Here is an 18,412-nt window from a genome sequence, read left to right as displayed (position 1 = left end):
TTACAGCAGACAAGGAATTCAGTGATAATTTATTTTCTGGTCTTGTTAAATGTCTCATTTGTAACTTTTTTACTATAAACAGAGCAACCTGTTTTCAATGATGTCTTTTTTTGAACTCTAAGTTTTAATGGCTGCATCACTAAAATGTGTTCTCTGTCAGTGCCGATTGCAAATCTGTTTACATGTGCTGCCAAAAGTGTATGTATTACTGAAGAGAGCACAGTGCACTGCCAAGAGTGAGAACAAAAGATGATGGTCCTGTCAGTGGGCAGTGCAAGAGTGAATCCCTTTATACAATGTTTACAATGTTCGTTCCTCACCAGGCAGGTTTTACATCTTATGTCAAAGTGTGACATCTCCACATCAATTAAAAACAAACGTGGACACTGAATACAAGAGCCTATTGGCATTACAAAACCATAGTTTGAAAACCTGAAAGAGCCTCAGATAAAGGTTAGCTCATTTGAAGAGAATGGCATCCAGAGAATGGTTACTCTAATTACCAGTGGCAGGAACTTCACAGGGTAAAGTTTCTGCTGCTATTTGCATCTCCCTTCCCCAGGTGTTGGCCCTTACTGAAGTTGTAACAGTGTTTGGAATATCTACAAATGACAGCCTATATACCGTGCCAGGCATTTGTTTCAAGATCAGAATTTCATGCAGGATTTGACATTGAAGTTGCCTTGTGTTTTAAGAGTCATCAAAAACCTTTAATACCGATACCATTATGAGATGTAACTCACAGAATCATATTAAAGAAAGACTATTCCTAGCCCAGAGCATTAGCATAGTGCCTGAAGTCCTCACCTTGTACACACTGGGTGCCCATATGAGCACCACGCTTCCCATCCGGCTCCCTGCCTGTGGCCTGGGAAAGCAGTCAAGGATGGCCTAAAGCCTTGAGAACCTGCACCCTGCATGGGAGACCTGGAAGAAACTGCTGGCTCCTTGCTTAGGATAGACTCAGTTCCAGCTGTTGTGGCCACTTGGGGATTGAACTATTGGATGGAAGATCTTCCTCTCTGTCTCACCTCCTCTTTGTATATCTGACTTTTCAATAAAAAATAAATCTTAAAGAAAGAAAGGAAGAAGGAAGGAACACAGACAATTTCAGTGAGCAGGAGTGGTCCATTTGCTAAAACAACTTTAAGTAACCAAAAGTTCAGCCATGGTTCTGATAGAAGTCATCCTGAACTATTTACATCATCTAGGCAAGACCACAATCAGGATGGAAGGTCTAAGGATGCTCCAGTAAGAAAAAATAGAGGTCTAGATGCATATGGGTCCTGATAGGAACTGAAGATGCTTTGGCATCCTTAGCTGGTTTTAGGAACTAGACAGGAACTTGGAAATTATTTAGGAAGCTATTCCAAAGTGTAAAACTTCTCAGGTGTGCTTCTGACACATGAATCTTACATTTGCCCATTTCTGTCTTTTTCTCTTAATCTTTTTTAAAGATTTATTTTATTTTTTTGGAAAGTCAAATATATAGAAAGGAAGATCTCTGTCCACTGAGATCACTTCACTCCCTAAGTAGTTGCAACAGCCTGAGCAGAGCCATTCTGAAGCCAGGAGCCAGGAACTTCTTCTGGGTCTCTCATGTGGGTACAGGGTCCCAAGTGTTTGGCTCATCCTCCACTACTTTCCTAGGCCACAAGCAGGGAGCTGGAAGGGAAGTGGAGCAGCCGGGAAATGAACCTGTGCCAATATGGTATCCCGGCACATGCAAGATGAGGACTATACCCACTAGCCTAGTGCACTGGGCTTAACAAGAGATGCATGCTACAACTGCAACATATTTTTACTTCCTGGTGTACTGGTCTCCATTATACAGCTCGTATGTGAGAATATATGTGTAACTATTTGTTTTATATTTTGCGTGAATGTTATCTTGTATCAGAGAGATCATATGTTTGTCGTTTTGACACTACCTTATTTCAGTGAGCATAATTGTCATCCAGTGTACTTTTTATAAGCCTGAAGAACATATTTTATCATTCTTTTTATTTATTTATTTATTTATTTATTATTAATTTCTTTTTAAAAATTTATTTTTGATGATGTTTACATAATTGATCAGGGTGGGAAGGGTCAAGGATCAAGGGATAGTGGGTGAGACCACTGTTTACACATTTTTGTTTTGTTCTTCCTGTTTTGGGGGGATTGTGTGGGTACAACAGAAGGAGCCACACCTAGTCTTCCAACTGACACATATCCCTGGGGATGGGGAACTGCCACCCGATGTCATCCAGGGTCCCCACTGTGGAGCATTTTCTGAGGGTTCTGCTCATGTGGTTTCAGTAGTTCTGAGATGCTGCTGATATCGCCACTCCAAGGATGTGGAAATCCTTCCAAGGTCACTTGGGTTTGATAGTCTACCTCAAGGTCTCCATTGGCTCTGAAATTTGCTGTCAAGCTTCACTGAGGTAGTTGATCAGTTTGTTCTGCCCTCCATCCTCAGCAAGCCAGTGGGTGCTGTGGCCCAGCCCTGCCCAGCACACGCTTGGCCCCCACATGCCACAGGGGGAACTGCAGCCCCGTCAGAGCTACACCTAGTAACCCCACTGGACTGGCCCCCTAGCTCTAGTTCCTGTTATCTTGTACCATTCTCACAGAGAAGATCTGTTGGTTACTAATTTATTCAGCTTTTATTTTCTTGAAAAATCTACATTAAGTTCTCACTTACATACAATATCATAATTGTGCATAGAATTTAGGGTTGGCATTAAAAAAAATCTATTTGAAAGGCGAAGTTACAGAGAGAAATATCTGAGAGATCTCCCATTTGCTGGTTTAGGCCCCAAATGATAACAGTGGCCAAAGCTAGGTTGATCTGAAGCCTAGAACTTCTTTGTTTCTATGTGGGTGCAAGGGCCAAAGTATTTGTACCAGCCTAAGCCACTATCCCAGGCACATTAACGGAGCTGGATCAGAAATGAAACAGTTGGGATTCAACCCAGCTCCAATGTGGAATGCCAGTGTGTCAGGCTGTGGCTTACTCACTGAGCCACAATGTCATTTTTATCCTAACACCTCAAAGATGTTTACTTGTCTTAGTTTCCTTTATTTTCTTGTTGCTATTCTGAGTATTCAGCAATAATTCTTATGTTCATTTTTCTATTTATCTTACATGATGTAACCTCTGAGTGCTTTTGAAATATTTGCTTTTTCTTTTTTTTTTTTAGAAATTTGACTTTGTAATGTATTATGTCTTAGATTCAAACAGTATCTTGAATCTGAAGTTTATCTTTAAATCAGATCTCTTGAAAAGAATTTTTTGCTTATATGATATTTTATTTTTAGTGTGTTAAGGTACCTCCTTGCTATTCTTCATAATGACTATACTGATTTGCATTTTTGCCACTAACATATAGGAGTGTCCTTTTCTCCCAGTCCTCGGCAGTGTTTTCTCTCTTTTTCCTTTTTGACAATGACTATTCTAATTGGAGTGAGGTTGTGTTTTTATTTGCTTCAGAAACTAGGTATCTGTATGTAGAAGATTCAAAGTTAACCTCTGAGTCTTACCTTGTTCAAAAAACAACTTAAAATGAATCAATGAGTTAAACGTAAGACTTGAAACTATTAAACTACCAAAAGAAAGAACAGGGGAAATATATCAAGACATTAGTATAACAAATTTAGGATTAAGACCCAAAAACATAGGCAAGTGAAGCAGATTTAGACAAATGATCTTAAAATAAAAACAAAGTAAGGAACTTCTGTGTGGCAAAGAAATCAATCAGTTGAATGAACAAACAACTGGTAGGATGAGAAAATATTTTTTTATCCAATTAACAGAGCTAGAAATCCATAGCATATAAATCAAAAAGCTAAACAATTTGGATACATATTTCCCAAAAGAAGAAATAAGATGGCCAGTGAATATTGAAGAAATACTCAAATTCATTAACCACCAAGGGAATGTGTAACTTTTGTTTTTATCTTGATTATTTTCTTCTTCCTAACTTTTTTTTTTTAAGATTTATTCATTTTATTACAGCCAGATATACAGAGAGGAGGAGAGACAGAGAGGAAGATCTTCCGTCCGATGATTCACTCCCCAAGTGAGCCGCAACGGGCTGATGCGTGCCGAACCAAAGCCGGGAACCAGGAACCTCTTCCAGGTCTCCCACGTGGGTGCAGTGTCCCAATGCATTGGTCCGTCTTCAGCTGCTTTCCCAGGCCACAAGCAGGGAGCTGGATGGGAAGTGGAGCTGTCGGGATTAGAACCTGCGACCATATGGGATCCCGGGGCTTTCAAGGCGAGGACTTTAGCCGCTAGGCCACGCCGCTGAGCCCTCTTCTTCCTAACTTTGTAGGTGATTTTCTGTTTTATTTATCTAAATTGTCATTGTTTTTCATTTTTTCCAATGTATAGATTTAAGGCTGTCTAATTGTATACTTGTTTTGAATAAGTTTTAATACATTTATCCATTTAAAGAAATTTATGAGTTGACCAAGAATTTTTAACATTTTAAATGAAGCAATCTTAAGTGTTTTTCTCAATTTTCAAACACAAGGATTATTTGACTTCTTCTCGGTTATTTATTTTCAACTTAATTTTGCTATGATGATTTGTTAGATATGTCAGCATTATCCATGCTAATATTGATTTTTTTCTCATTTTTTCCAGTCTTCCTTCCTTCCTCTATCCTTCTTTGTTTAATTTGTGTGTGTGTGTGTGTGTGTGTGTGTGTTTATGCGTGTGTGTTTTTGGAGATTTGGGGGGAGGGCTTCAAAGTCAGAGTTACAGAGAGAGGAGAGTCAAAGTGAGAGCTCTTCTGTCCACTAGTTCACTCTCCAAAGTGACAGACAAAGGTGGGCTGGTAAAAAGCTGGGAGCAGGCGCTTCCACTGGGTCTCCCCCATGAATGCACGGGCCTAAGTATAGGAGTCGTTTTCTACTGATCCATTAGCAGGGATCTGGGTTGAAAGTGGAGTATCTGGCATTTGAAGTGGCACACATATCGATTGGAGTTGTCACAGGCAGAAGCTTAACATGCAAAGTCAACGTACCCATCCCATGTTTGTGTTTTCTTTCCAGATTTTAAATCCAACATATAAGGAACTGTCGTATTTGTCTTGTGTCAGTTTATTTCCCTGAAAACAATATCCCCAGTTACATTGTTTTTGGATGCAAATGATAGTGTTTCTTTTTTGTTTGTTTTTGTTTTTTGTAGTTGAATAACATTCCATTGTGTTTATATACCATGTTTTCTTTACCCATTCATCTGAAGATGGACATCTTGGGTGATTATAGATTTTGACTATTTTGAATCATGCTGCAGAACATGGTGGAACAGGTATTTCTCTGATACAAGTTCATGTCTTGAATATATACACAGCAGTGGCATTGTTGGATCATATGACAAGTCTATTTCTAGTTTTTAAAGAGATTCTTAAATATTGTTTTCAACCTTGGCTGCTTTAATTTAGACTCCCGCCAGTAGTGAATAAGTATTCCGTTTTCTCCACACCCACACCAGTTGCATTTCTCTCTGTCCTTTGGATTTTAGTCATTCTGACATGATTGAGATAATACATCATTTTTTATTTTATTTGCTTTTATTCTCTTAGAAGTGTGTGTTGAAGTTTCTTGGCCCATTTCTTACCTGGATTGGTGGTTATTTGTTGTTGAGTTTTTAAAGTTGCATGTATGTTCTGAATTTTATTCCTTGTCAGGCCTCGAAATGTTTTTCTCATTCTTTTAGATGTCTCTTCACCTTATTAATTTTTTTTTTTTGGTGCAGAAGCTTAACAGTTCGATATAGTCCCAAGGACTTAATTTTGCTTGTTTTTGTTGCCTGTTCAAGAAACAGTTTTCTATACCAGTGTATTCAGATATTTCCCCTACATTTTCTTCTAACAGTTTCACTGTTGCAGGTATTAAATTTAGGTCTTTGATCCATCATGGTTGAATTTTTGTATACATGGATCTAATTTCATTCATTCATTCATATATATATGTATGTATATGTATATTTGTGTGTGTGTACATATATATGTACAATTTTATGGCACCATTTGTTGAAGGCATTATCCTTTCTACACTATTTGGTCTGAGCACTTTTGTCAAAAGTCTATTGGCTGAATGCATGTGGATAAATTTCTGGGCTGTTTATTCTTTTTTATTGCTCTGTGTGTCTGTTTTAGTGCCAGTACCAGACAGTTTTAATTACTGTACCTTTGTAGCCTGCTTTGAAATTGGATATTGTGATGGTTCCAGCTTGATTTTTCTTGCTTAGCTATTCTAGGTCCTTAATTATTCTACAATAATTTCAAGATTACTTTTTCTGTGTACTTGGCCTACCTCCTGTCCTGACTGGTATAGCAGCCTTCTCTGACCAGTCCATACCCATTCTAGTTCCTACCGTTTTGTTCTTCAGCACAGCCCGCCCTGGCTCACCCCCAGACCCAGCTTTTTCATGGCTCAGCAGGTGTCAAGGCCTAGCCCAACCTATTCTACAACCACTCTGGCCCTCACAATCACTAGCAGGTGCTGGAACCTAGCACAATCTGACACACCTCAGACCCAGTCCACACCTATGCTAAGGTGTACTATATCCATGTCCAACTCAGTTTGCCACCCCTCATACTAGTTTTCTTACTCACCAGTGGGAATTACTGCTCAGCTGGGGTGTCCTGTTAGCTCCCCAACCAGGCTCTCTCTCAGCCACAGATCTTGCGTGTGCCAGTGGTTGCTCTGAATCAGCCTGGCATAGCCCATCTCTCATCTTGGCCTTTACCATCAGATGCTGCAGTTGGGCCTGGCATGCCCTGCCCCTGGTCCCAACTGTCACTGATAGTTCTTGCAGCCTAGACTTGGCCTGCCTGCCTCCATCCCTGGCTTTCATGCATACCAGTAGGCTTGACAGGCTAGCCTAGTCCAGCCTAGCACAGCTAAGATTTGGCCCAACAGTGCCTGGTCCCCACTCACCCCTGAGAGCCAACCTCCACACCTGCTAACAAGTGAAGCAGCCCTGTCCAGCCTGACCAACACAAAATAATTCACATGCTCACCAGCAGGAACTCAGCCCACCAGAGGCCCATTCCCAGACCGAGATCTCAGGTAAGTGAATGGGTGTTAGGTCATTACCCAGCACAGCCTGTCCCTTAGATTCGGCCTTTGTGTGTGTGCTGATGGATGTTGCAGCCAGCTTGCTCCACATCTGTGTTGCAAATTGGAGCAGTCCAGCCCCTGTGCTGACGCTCGTTGCAGGTACAGTAGTTGAGGCCTGCTAGGCCAGCCTCCCAGCCATGGCTTTCATGTACTCCATTTGATGGTGGTTGAGTCCAACTCAAGCCTCCCACATGACCAAATGTATTGGTTTTACCCTAAATGTCCTCCAGTGTTCCTTCTCCAAACCACTTGGTGTCTTCCCCCCACATTTTCCTGCAAGTTCAGTAACCTAGTTGAAGGAAGTCCCCAGAAGTCACTCCTCATGTTAGCAGTTCTCACTCCCATATATCCCTAAGCCCCCTTCCCTGAGCAACACAGAGCCCTCTGTGCCTGCAAGTGCACAGATCCCCAAGCCCAGTTCTCTGGTAATGTGTTGTGTTACCTTAAGGACCTGCCTGGTGCCGACACACACTCAGTGCATGTTACCAGACTCCATCTGCTGGTATGCCAGTGTGTGCCCCCTTCATCTTTAAAAGAAAAAATGGAAGAATGGTTAACTATGTTAGTACATTGGCATAGTTGGCATAAATTTCCAGAATGCCCGCCCCCTTAGCTGCTTTTCTCCCAGTGTAACAATTGCCTAGGTATAGTGCAGCCTAGGCGGTTGCCTACAGCTGGGGACCATTAATAATTTATAATGTAATGCTTTAATTTTGTATTAGTTCTTTTTTTTTTAAAGATTTAGTTATTTTTATTGGAAAGGCAGATATACAGAGAGAAGGAGAGACAGAGAGGAAGGTCTTCCGTCCGATAATTCACTCTCCAAGTGACCGCAACAGCCAGTGCTGCACCAATCCAAAGCCAAGAACCAGGAACCTCCAGGTCTCCCATGCGGGTGCAAGATCCCAAGGCTTTAGGCCATCCTCGACTGCTTTCCCAGGCCACAAGCAGGAAGCTGGATGGGAAGTGGAGCTGCTGGGATTAGAATCGGTGCCTATATGGGATCCCGGCACTTTCAAGGTGAGGATTTTAGCCGCTAGGCCATGGCGCCGGGCCCTGATTTTATATTAGTTCTTTTTTTTTTTTTTTAAAGATTTATTCATTTTATTACAGCCAGATATACAGAGAGGAGGAGAGACAGAGAGGAAGATCTTCCGTCTGATGATTCACTCCCCAAGTGAGCCGCAACGGGCCGGTGTGCGCCGACCCAAAGCCGGGAACCAGGAACCTCTTCCAGGTCTCCCACGTGGGTGCAGTGTCCCAATGCATTGGTCCGTCTTCAGCTGCTTTCCCAGGCCACAAGCAGGGAGCTGGATGGGAAGCGGAGCCGCCGAGACTAGAACCTGCGCCCATGTGGGATCCCGGGGCTTTCAAGGCGAGGACTTTAGCCACTAGGCCACGCCGCCGGGCCCCTTTGTATTAGTTCTTAAAAGAGTGAAGTAAAATTCAGGAGAATAAAAGTAGATTAATTATCATTTAGGTTTAAAGGAATTAATGTTGGAAAATTTGTAGGATTCTAAAATTTGGGCAAGGACAAACAATACTTAAGTCAAAGCAGAAAAAGTAAAGAAGAAAAACTATAGGATTGAATGAGTGATTAGGGACCACATCAATAGGAAAACTGAGCCCTGCATTAATTCATGCTCACAAACCTAGCAAATAACATACATGGCTTAGGACTGAAATTGCATAGCGTTAAGACTAATATCCTTTAATATCCAACTCTGAAAGTAGTTGGATTCAAAAACCTGCATTTTTGTATTAGTTTCAGAAGATCCAATTTGATTTTTATTCTGATGCTTGGCAAAAATTTTGATAATATTTAGAAATTCCAAAAACTGTTGAAAAGCTGAAAATGCTTATGATTTTCTCCATAAATGTTTGCATACATACCTACCAGCTCAAAGGACAAAAGTTAAGGCATTCCTTTTTCTCATGTCATAAATAAACATTAAAGATGGTTTCCTTCCCTCATCCCTACTGGGGAGATGACCATCCAAACCACACATTTTTGTTAATTTTAGAAAGGCTCTTCTTTACTCACTTTCTACAAAATTCGTGTTTTATAATACCTCTTAAAATATGTCTTTCTAAGTGGGCATTGACCTGTAATCTATTACCCTAGTCTAGGTCTCATAAATGTACTCCCAGTGTATTTTTCACCTTCTGCTTTTTCTCTCCTCTACCTTCTTCTTTTTCTTCTTCTTCCTCTTATTATTATTAATTTATTTATTTTCCGTGATATGGCTTTGAAGATATAAGGATTTCCCCCCAACACGCTGTCCAATCCATTTTTGTAATTTGTGCCTTATATTGTTCCTATAATATCCTAAAGTCCAGCCATACTTACTGTATCATTTTATTTTATTCCAACAAATATACTCTGTATACCTGCATGCCATTGCTCAATTTGTAGTGCTTGTAACACCTTCTTCATTTCCATCAATTGAAAGAAAAAAAGACATCAGATTTCACTCATCTTTATTTCTTGTGTTCTACAAATGGCTGTTTTGGCAGGAAATAAGAACACTCCATCATGCCTTAGGTGCCCATATAGGACAGATAGGTCCAATCAAACGTTTTGACAACCTCTGAACGCTTCTATGATGGCAAGAAATGTTAAAATATATATATATATATATATATATATATATATATATATATATATACACTACTTGCAGAATTACGGATTAGAAATAAGAAAATATAGTAAGGCATATGTTGTTTATTACATTGTGAAGAACATCTTTTAAACTCCTATTATCTCATTCTACTTCATTCAGCTTTGTCGATCATCTGAATGATGGAAAGCATCTCAGTGTTGTCAAGTCACTCAACATGCTTCGCCATCTTTACTTCTAGGAATCCTTTGTCAATGGAAAAGATTAATGTGGTTTTCAAGAACTGCTACTTCAGCAAAATTTTAAATATTATGTACAGTCATACACATTTTAAATTGTTTTCTAAGTGTTTTACTCTAAAGTTTAAAAATTAAGTGTATGTGGAATTATTTTGTTTTAGAAGACTTCATTAAACCATGCCTTTCATTCCAAAAAGAATTTACATGACTTAGTAATGTAATAACCACTTTACTAAATTAACCAGATTTCCCTGAAAAATCATGCCCAGAACCATTTGTAGTAGTTTGTTATGGCGACTCTAGGAAACAGACACCAAATTCTGAACTAAAATTTCACCTAAAAACGTGAAAGTGGCTTTGGATTTGGGTAATTAGTAGTGGTTGGAAGAATTCTGTGGTACGTGCATGTTAGAAAAAACATCCTGTGTTTTCTTCAAATGACTGTTGATAAAGATGTGACTGTAAGAGAAGATTTTTCTTAGTTAAGAGGGAAATAAAGGGCATCATTTTATTATACCCATAATCGATATGATTTCCAAGAAGTTGTGGAAAGTGTGGTCTAATTTTTCCTTTCACATAATAAAATATGAGAGGAAAGAAATAAAATTGAGGAAGAAAGTATTAAGCAAAAATGAGCCGGAACACAATGGTTTGGAAAATTCCCAGCCAATCCGTAACAAATAGTGTTGACACACACTAGAGAGCAACATGCGCACGGACACACAGTCTTCTGCTGAAGATTTTAGAGCTTTCAATTATAGATCCACTTTGTTGTATCAACCAGAAGTGTAGATTAAATTATCCCTGGATTTTTGGGGGCTGCTGTAATGTAATTAATCAACTGGGATGTTACATAAAGCAAAAGTTTAATTCTCACAGTTCCAGAGGCTGCAAGAAATTAAAAGTCAAGGAACAGGTCAATATGGTGCTATGCGAGGGTCCGTTTTCTGGTTCGTAGGTGGTGCTGTGCCCTCATGATATGGAAGGAGTGGTCTTGAGGTTCCTTTCATAAAAGCCATAATCTCATTCATGACGAGTCTGCTTTATGACATAATCACCTTACAAAGGTCCCTGTTCCTAATGTTATCACCTTTAGGTTAGGATTTCAGCAATGATATGAACTTTTTGAAATTCCTGTGTGTATGACTTATGCAGTATTTCTTTTTGTGACCAGCTTATTTCATTGAAGACACTTTCCTCAAGCATATTCCATTGTTGTAGCATGTGGCAGCATTTCTTTCCTTCATAAAACTGAACAATACTCCACTGTGTGTATAAATATCACATTTTCTTTATCTAATGGTCTGTTGATGAATGAACACTTTTGAATTGAATCTCTCTTGACTACTGTGGATAGTATTGCTGTCTTTGAGATGTTGCTGTAATTCTCCAGATCTGTGCTTGGAAATGAGATTGCCAGATCATGTGGCAATTCTGTACTTGTTTTATTCAGGTAATCGCCATACTGTCTTCCACAGCAACTGCCATTTACGTGTCTGCACAGCATGGGAGACTTCAGCCCTTCACATTTTCTCTAGCACACTTCCAGTTCTTTTCTTTCTTTTGGGGAGTAGTCAACCTAATAAGAATGAGGTGATATTTTCATGAATAATATTCCAGCTACTGATTTGTGATTCTTTTTAAAAGGAGACCTGATGAATGAGAGAAAAAGAAAAAAAATTCTCTAAAGTTCTGAGACAAGGATAGCTTTTTCATTTTATGTCATTCACTTTTCCTCAAAAAAAGCCATAATGAAACACTATCTTCTTCATTTTGCTGAAAAAAGTTAAGATTAGCACACACCTTAGATTATTCTGCTTCTGAGCTATTTCCTTGAAGTTAATCTAGAAAAGTCAGCAGTGACCTTACAAGTGTTTTGTTTTTCTGAAATTATAGAGTCCATAGATACTTAACAGAGCACTTACATTTTTGCTGAGTTCAAAAACTGAAAATATGAGATGAAATTGACAAAGATACATTAAATGTAATGTTATATCACGGTTTTTCATTGAATAAATCCTTAACCATAGACCAATGACTTAAAGATCTTGTGTTATTATAATTGACCTGTAGAGGGCACTATTAACAGGCAAATTAAAAGCCTTTTTAAATTATGGTTTAATACAGCTAAATTTTATTTTCTGTTTGCCGTAAATCATGTAAAGCTATGTAGCATTAAAACATTCAGAAATGTAATACAATACAAGTTTAAGATTATTATTTATTGATAATCATAAAAGTCAAAATACTTGAATGGATGGCATGAATCATGGTTTCTTAACCTTTCTTAACCTGCAATTCCATGAATAGATCGGTGGTACAACTTCAGTTCTATCAATTTATTCTTGAACTATCTTTAGTTAATACTCTTTAATTTACCTAGTGTGTAATACAAGATCTGTGACAAAAAAGATAAACCAGTTTTTGTTTCAATTCTCTGATCATCAACTGTATCTTGGAAAGTTTGAGTTTTATTCGTGCATGTGTAAGGATATATCCTAATAAAAAGTGATGTGGAAGTAGATGTTTGACCAAGCATTGAGCCACCGGCTAAGATGCCAGCATTCCACATCAGCATGCCCGAGTCCAAATCCTGTTTTGGGCTTTCAGATCCAGTTTCCAAGCAAACCAGACCCTGAGAGACAGCTGATGGCTCCGCTGACTGATTGCCTGCCCCGCAGGTGGGGCACCCAGGCTGGATTTTGGCCCCCAGCTTTAGGCTGGATCAGTCTTGACAGAGTTATTTGGGGAGTGAACCAGCAGATAGGAGCTCTTTTTGCCACTTCTTTCTTTCTGATTATTTGCCTCTCAAATAATTTTTTAAAAAATATATACTTTAAAATGTGATATAATGTAAGCAACTTTAATGTTTACTTATTTTGGAAGGTAACCAGGCAGGTCAAGATAGTGAAAAAGATGAAGATTTTTCAGTAGGGAAACTACTCTGACTATGATTGCCAGTGAAACTCCTTCAAAATGAAGGAAATCTGTCATTTTTTGTGCATTCTCTTCTGCTTCCATAAACACAGCCGTAATCAATTAAAGACCCACTTGTGAAGGAGCCATTGTTTGCAGTTCCGTTCAGACATTGCTGAGTTGGGTTTTAGTCTGTGCGGAAACCCTGGTGAGGTAATGAGAAATTCAAAGCACCTAACTTTTTAATGTGGATTTTTATCCTTGAGACCTCTCTTTATCTTGTTATTCATTTAAAAAAATTGCAGTGTAGTATACGTATTAACTTTTGGTTCTAGAAAAGGGAAGGGACTAAAAAATGTGACAAATCCTTGAAAATGTTCCAGTAAGTATATGCGACTTTTATACAGCAATGCTTTACGTATAAATTTAAGACAAATCAGTATTAGAAATGTTTACTATGAAAATTAATAATACTATCTATAATTCTGTGAGTAGAAAGAATATGTCTACAATGTCAGTGAATCATTAATGGTTATAATAGCTGGAGCTGAGCTGCTCTGAGGCTAGGATCCAGAAGCCTCATCCAGGTCTCCCATTTTGGATATAGCATCCCAAGGCTTTAGGCCATCCTCCACTGCTTTCCCAGGCCACACGCAGGAGCTTGATGGGAAGTGGAGCAGCCAGGACACAATTCAGTGCCCATATGGGATGTTGCCATTTGAAAATGGAGAATTAGCCACTGAGCCATCATGCATTGGCTATACCATCTGCTTTTTTATCTCATTCTCTCTGACATTTCTGATTTGTGAATGAGGTAACTGACTCTAAAGATTTCCATATTCAGTCTGGATTGTTGGTATTTAAAGAAGCTAATGGAAAAAATATAAAAAACATTTCAGGTATAAATTTGCATCAGTAGCTTAAGGAATTAATAAGAGAATAGAAATTCCACGTTAAATTTGTAGTTACTGTTATTAATGTACAGAATTAAGGGGGATAAACCAAAGACCAAAAATTACGTAGTAATAGGAGTAAGCTTTTATTGATTTTCTAGGTAGAAATGTCAAATTTCTTCCCTGTTTATCAAAAGAATAATCTGGAGTAGGCCTAGAGGAAGTTGGATTCCACCAGTTAGCTGGATATTAAAAGCAAAATATTAAAGTGTTTGGAATGGAAATTGAGGAATAAAGTGATCCAGTAAGAAGGTATGTTGTTTTCAAAGACTCCTTTGCCTTGTCATATCAGATGAAGAGAACAACTTTCTTTGACACAACCATTTTATTAAGCTGCCATGTCTTGTTGCTTTTTTGCTACCACATAAGCCTCTCTCACTCTTCCTTGAGTGGCATGTCTGGAAAGGTTATGAGAAAGAGCCTTAGTGCCCAGACCAGCCACTGTAGAGATGACTCAGGACACCTTCACTAAATCCATTCATTACCCTGGCCCTAGTGGGAGTTACAAGCTAAGCCTGCCAATTAGATGTTGGTAATGTGGACTCTGCTTTAGGGAATTGGGTAAGACTGCCAGAATTCATTCCTGAACTTTAGCAGCCACAAAAGAGTATTTTTCTGTCGTCTGAAACTGATTCAAAACCAGGTCCCCAAAGCACAAGCTTCCTTTTGTGCACCATCTATCCTCAAGTCCAACAACTAATAATGTTACAACATCATTTTTTTTTTTCCAAGATCACATGAAGAACAGAAGGTAAAACGGTGTCTCTTTGTAGGTTTCTGTGGGTTTTGTAGGTTTCTTTAGGTAATTGGGCTCTGTTTCACTGTTTTTTAAATTTTTGAACATTTCTTTTGGAAATAATTATGTGGTAGTCCTACATAATTTAATGTAATAAGAGATTAAAAGTCATTTCAGAATACTGCAGAAAGATGTCCTGACTCTTTAGATGTTGAATACAGGAATTAATTTAACTTTACATAAAAAACTCCTTGCTGTTGCCTTGAAAAAATATTTCCAAAGGACTATCCTCCAGTCGCATTGGAGTCAGAGCTGCCTTCCCTTCCAGTAAGCATACACAAGGCTCATGCTTTGCTTTCAGTTCCATTGTACTGTCTTTTTCTTTTTGCTTTTACACAGGATAAATGTTCAGTGATGTTTTGAAATTTTTGAGGAGCAATGGTCGATCTTCTTAATCAAGATTTTGAAAGTATAACTATCTGATTAGTATTATGAATAAATCTTGGGAAATTCCCAAGTCATTCTGTAGAAAACATCAGGGAACTAAATGGTAGGAACCTTAGATACTAGAACTGCTAGTCCCTGTAGACCCTGAGATTTGAGATCATGTGTCTGTATCAAGGTGGTTTCTTTCTTTCTTTCTTTCTTTCTTTTTTTTTTTTTGCTTTGTAAAGTTATGTATTCTTTAGGCTTCTAGTCCTAACTTTACTTCAGAAATTATTTTTAATGTATTTTAGACAAGAGCCTTCTGTCTAGACTTTGAATTCAAGTACTGTATTTTTGTTTTGTATTCTTGTACAAATATATTTTATTGGGAACCTAATTCAAAATGCTTGTTAAACCTATGAGCTTATTCACATTAATACACTCAAGCTCTGTAACTGTAGGGGCTGAAACTGGAACAGAGGAACTTATGTCTCATACTCGTGGCTACAGCTCTATTTGGGGAAAAAGGTTTTCCTTCATCAACTCACTGCCTTTGCACACACCACAGTTCAGACATACTTACTCCTTTCTGCTGTGACGTGCATGCACAGATGCGCACACACACACACATCCCAATGATTTAAGAGAAAAAACACATTAGTCATGAAACTTAGTTGCTGAAAGTAAGGGAGTTAAGGCCAGGATAGTAACTGTTGAGAATTTGAATGAATCCCACAGTTTTCACCAAGAAACTGGCTGGCCTTCTCAGGCAGGCTCCAAATTCCTGTTGAAATGAAGACTTTCTTTCCTGGACTGGGCCTGGCATTCCTAGGAAACAATGGCCCTTTTCAAATAGGCTCTGAAGTTTCACAGGTGAAGGGAGAGGGGCAGTTATTCGATCCCACCCACAAGAAACCTGTTGGTATTTTAAAAAGTGAAGACAGAGTCTATCATGGAAAAGCCGGCGAAGTTGGCTGGTGACTAAGAGCTGCAATCTAGACCCACCGTTCTACAGATCCCTGTGAAATATGAATCAATTTCAGTGTGCTTTCTTTGAATGGCATTGCAACACACTTTTTTTTTTCTAGATTTTCTTAAGAGCAGACTACAGAACTACTGAAAACAAGGTTTTACTTTCTATCACATTGTTACGGAAGAGCACTGTTCACATTTTCTTTAATTAGGACCTGATATTACACTCCATTAACTAAAGCCCACTTCTACTGTGTCTGTGTGTGTAAGACTATTTTGGAAAAAATGCTTTCCTCTTTAGCTGAAAACATGATTGTAGCTCAGAGCAAAAGCAAGGAGATTGTGCTGTTGACATCTGCAAGTGTCAATAGTAAATATCAGAGAAAATATGTACCTTATGACATAAATTTGCATTAAGTTTTAACTGTAAGTCACATACAATATGTTAATTATGTGATACCCTCTTACGTTCTTGAAGTTTAGATACAACGTCAGAATAGTGCTTATGAAAATGGGTGAAATGGGCCTGGCAGGATTGCTCAGTGGCAGAATCCTCTTCTTGCAAACACAGGGATCCCATATGGGCTCCAGTTTGTGTCCCAGCTGCTCCACTTCTTATCCAACTCCATGCTTTGGGCCTGGGACAGCACTAGAGTATGGCTCCACACCATTGTGGGACTCTGCACCCTTTTGGGAAGTCCAGACGAAGCTCCTAGTTCCTGGCTTCTGGATTGGCTCAGTTCTGGCCACTGTGGCCACCTGGGGAGTGAACCAGTTGATTGAAGATCTTTTCTTTTTTGTCTTCTGCTCTGCCTTTCCAATAAAAATAAATAAATAAATCTTTAAAAAATTTTTTTAAAAAATAGAAGATGAGTTAAATGGGTGAGATTACTCTAAATTGACCAGAAAAATGGGTACACAGATGAGAAATGAAGTTTATGTATAGAAAAACCTGGGAAATTTTTCACATTTACTTATTGGGACTGAAAGTCAGACCTTCTATATTTATAGATTACAAGAGTCCAGTGTTTTTTTTTTTTTAAATCCACTCAAGTCCCAATAGATAAGCTACCTTTGTTGCATTATTTAAACTTACTGTCCTATATCTTCATTTTAACTCACTTTGTTAGCATCTCAATCCTTAGTAGTTTTATGATATGCCTGTAAGTGATTTTTCTGTGCTCTATGTGTTCTTTTTGCTTTCACCAGAAAATATCAGAGTTGGTTTTTTTATTTGACCATAATAAATATTTGCAATATTTATTTATTTTTTTGAAATTATGGTACAATTCTATAGTCTGGGATTCCCTCTCCCACAGATTCCTACCCACCCCCCCCCCGACTGATATTCCGCACATTGTTACAATAGTTTAGTCCTTCATAAGGAGTCATGAGTCCATCAATCTGTTATTTCTGTGTTCCCCAACATTGCTGGTACAGACAATGTCAGACAGTTAAGCATCCCATTGTCTAGATATGTCCAACAGTTTCATTGGGAGTCCATTTCTGATTTAGAAGCAGAGATGACTACTGCATTGTATCCCCACATCTGGATATGGTAGTCTCTATCACTGCATCACTGTACATTCCCTTAAATGAGAAGCCACAAAATAAGGTTAACAACTGGTATGAATTAAAACAACATTAACAACAAAATTATAGCACCATGGGGTTGAAAAAATATGCCACTGAATTACCAACACATGGGTGACAAAAAGAAAAAAAAAGCCTGCTGGGTAAAATGCTGCCACTGTGCGATCTGTGAGTCAGTGTTGAATTTGACAAGAAAAAAGGAAGTATTTTGAAGAAATGAAAATGAAATCAAAAACATCAAAACACCTGGGATGCAGAAAAAACAGTATGGAAAGGGTTATTGTACTTACAATTTGTGTGATGGTTTCCTTAGAGAGAACATATGGTATTTTTCCTTTTAGGATTGACTTATTTCACTGAGCATAATGGTCTGTAGTGGGACCATCCAGTCACTGCAGATTCTTAAATCTTCCAGATGTTATCTATCATCATACATTATCTATCTATTTCTAAAACCCAGCTGTTTTCATCAGTGTTGGTGTTCAAACAAGCATCCTTCAATTCTGATTCAGTACGATCAATTTGGTGAGATTTTCAGAACTATTGAAACCACTTAAACAGAGGCTTCAGAGCATGCTCCACGTTGGGGACCCTGGGATGATATTGGGTGGCTGTTCCCCATCATCAGGTGTTGAGGCAGTTGGAAGGCTGGGTGCGGTTTCTGCCCTTATCTCCCCACCCTCCTTACCTCAGAGCATGCTCCACGTTGGGGACCCTGGGATGATATTGGGTGGCTGTTCCCCATCATCAGGTGTTGAGGCAGTTGGAAGGCTGGGTGCGGTTTCTCCCCTTATCTCCCCTCCCTCCTTACCTCAGAGCATGCTCCACGTTGGGGAC

The sequence above is a fragment of the Ochotona princeps genome, chromosome 2 (genome assembly GCF_030435755.1).
Source record: "Ochotona princeps isolate mOchPri1 chromosome 2, mOchPri1.hap1, whole genome shotgun sequence".
NCBI classification, from domain to species: domain Eukaryota; kingdom Metazoa; phylum Chordata; class Mammalia; order Lagomorpha; family Ochotonidae; genus Ochotona; species Ochotona princeps.
Note: the sequence above shows the minus strand (reverse complement) of the source record.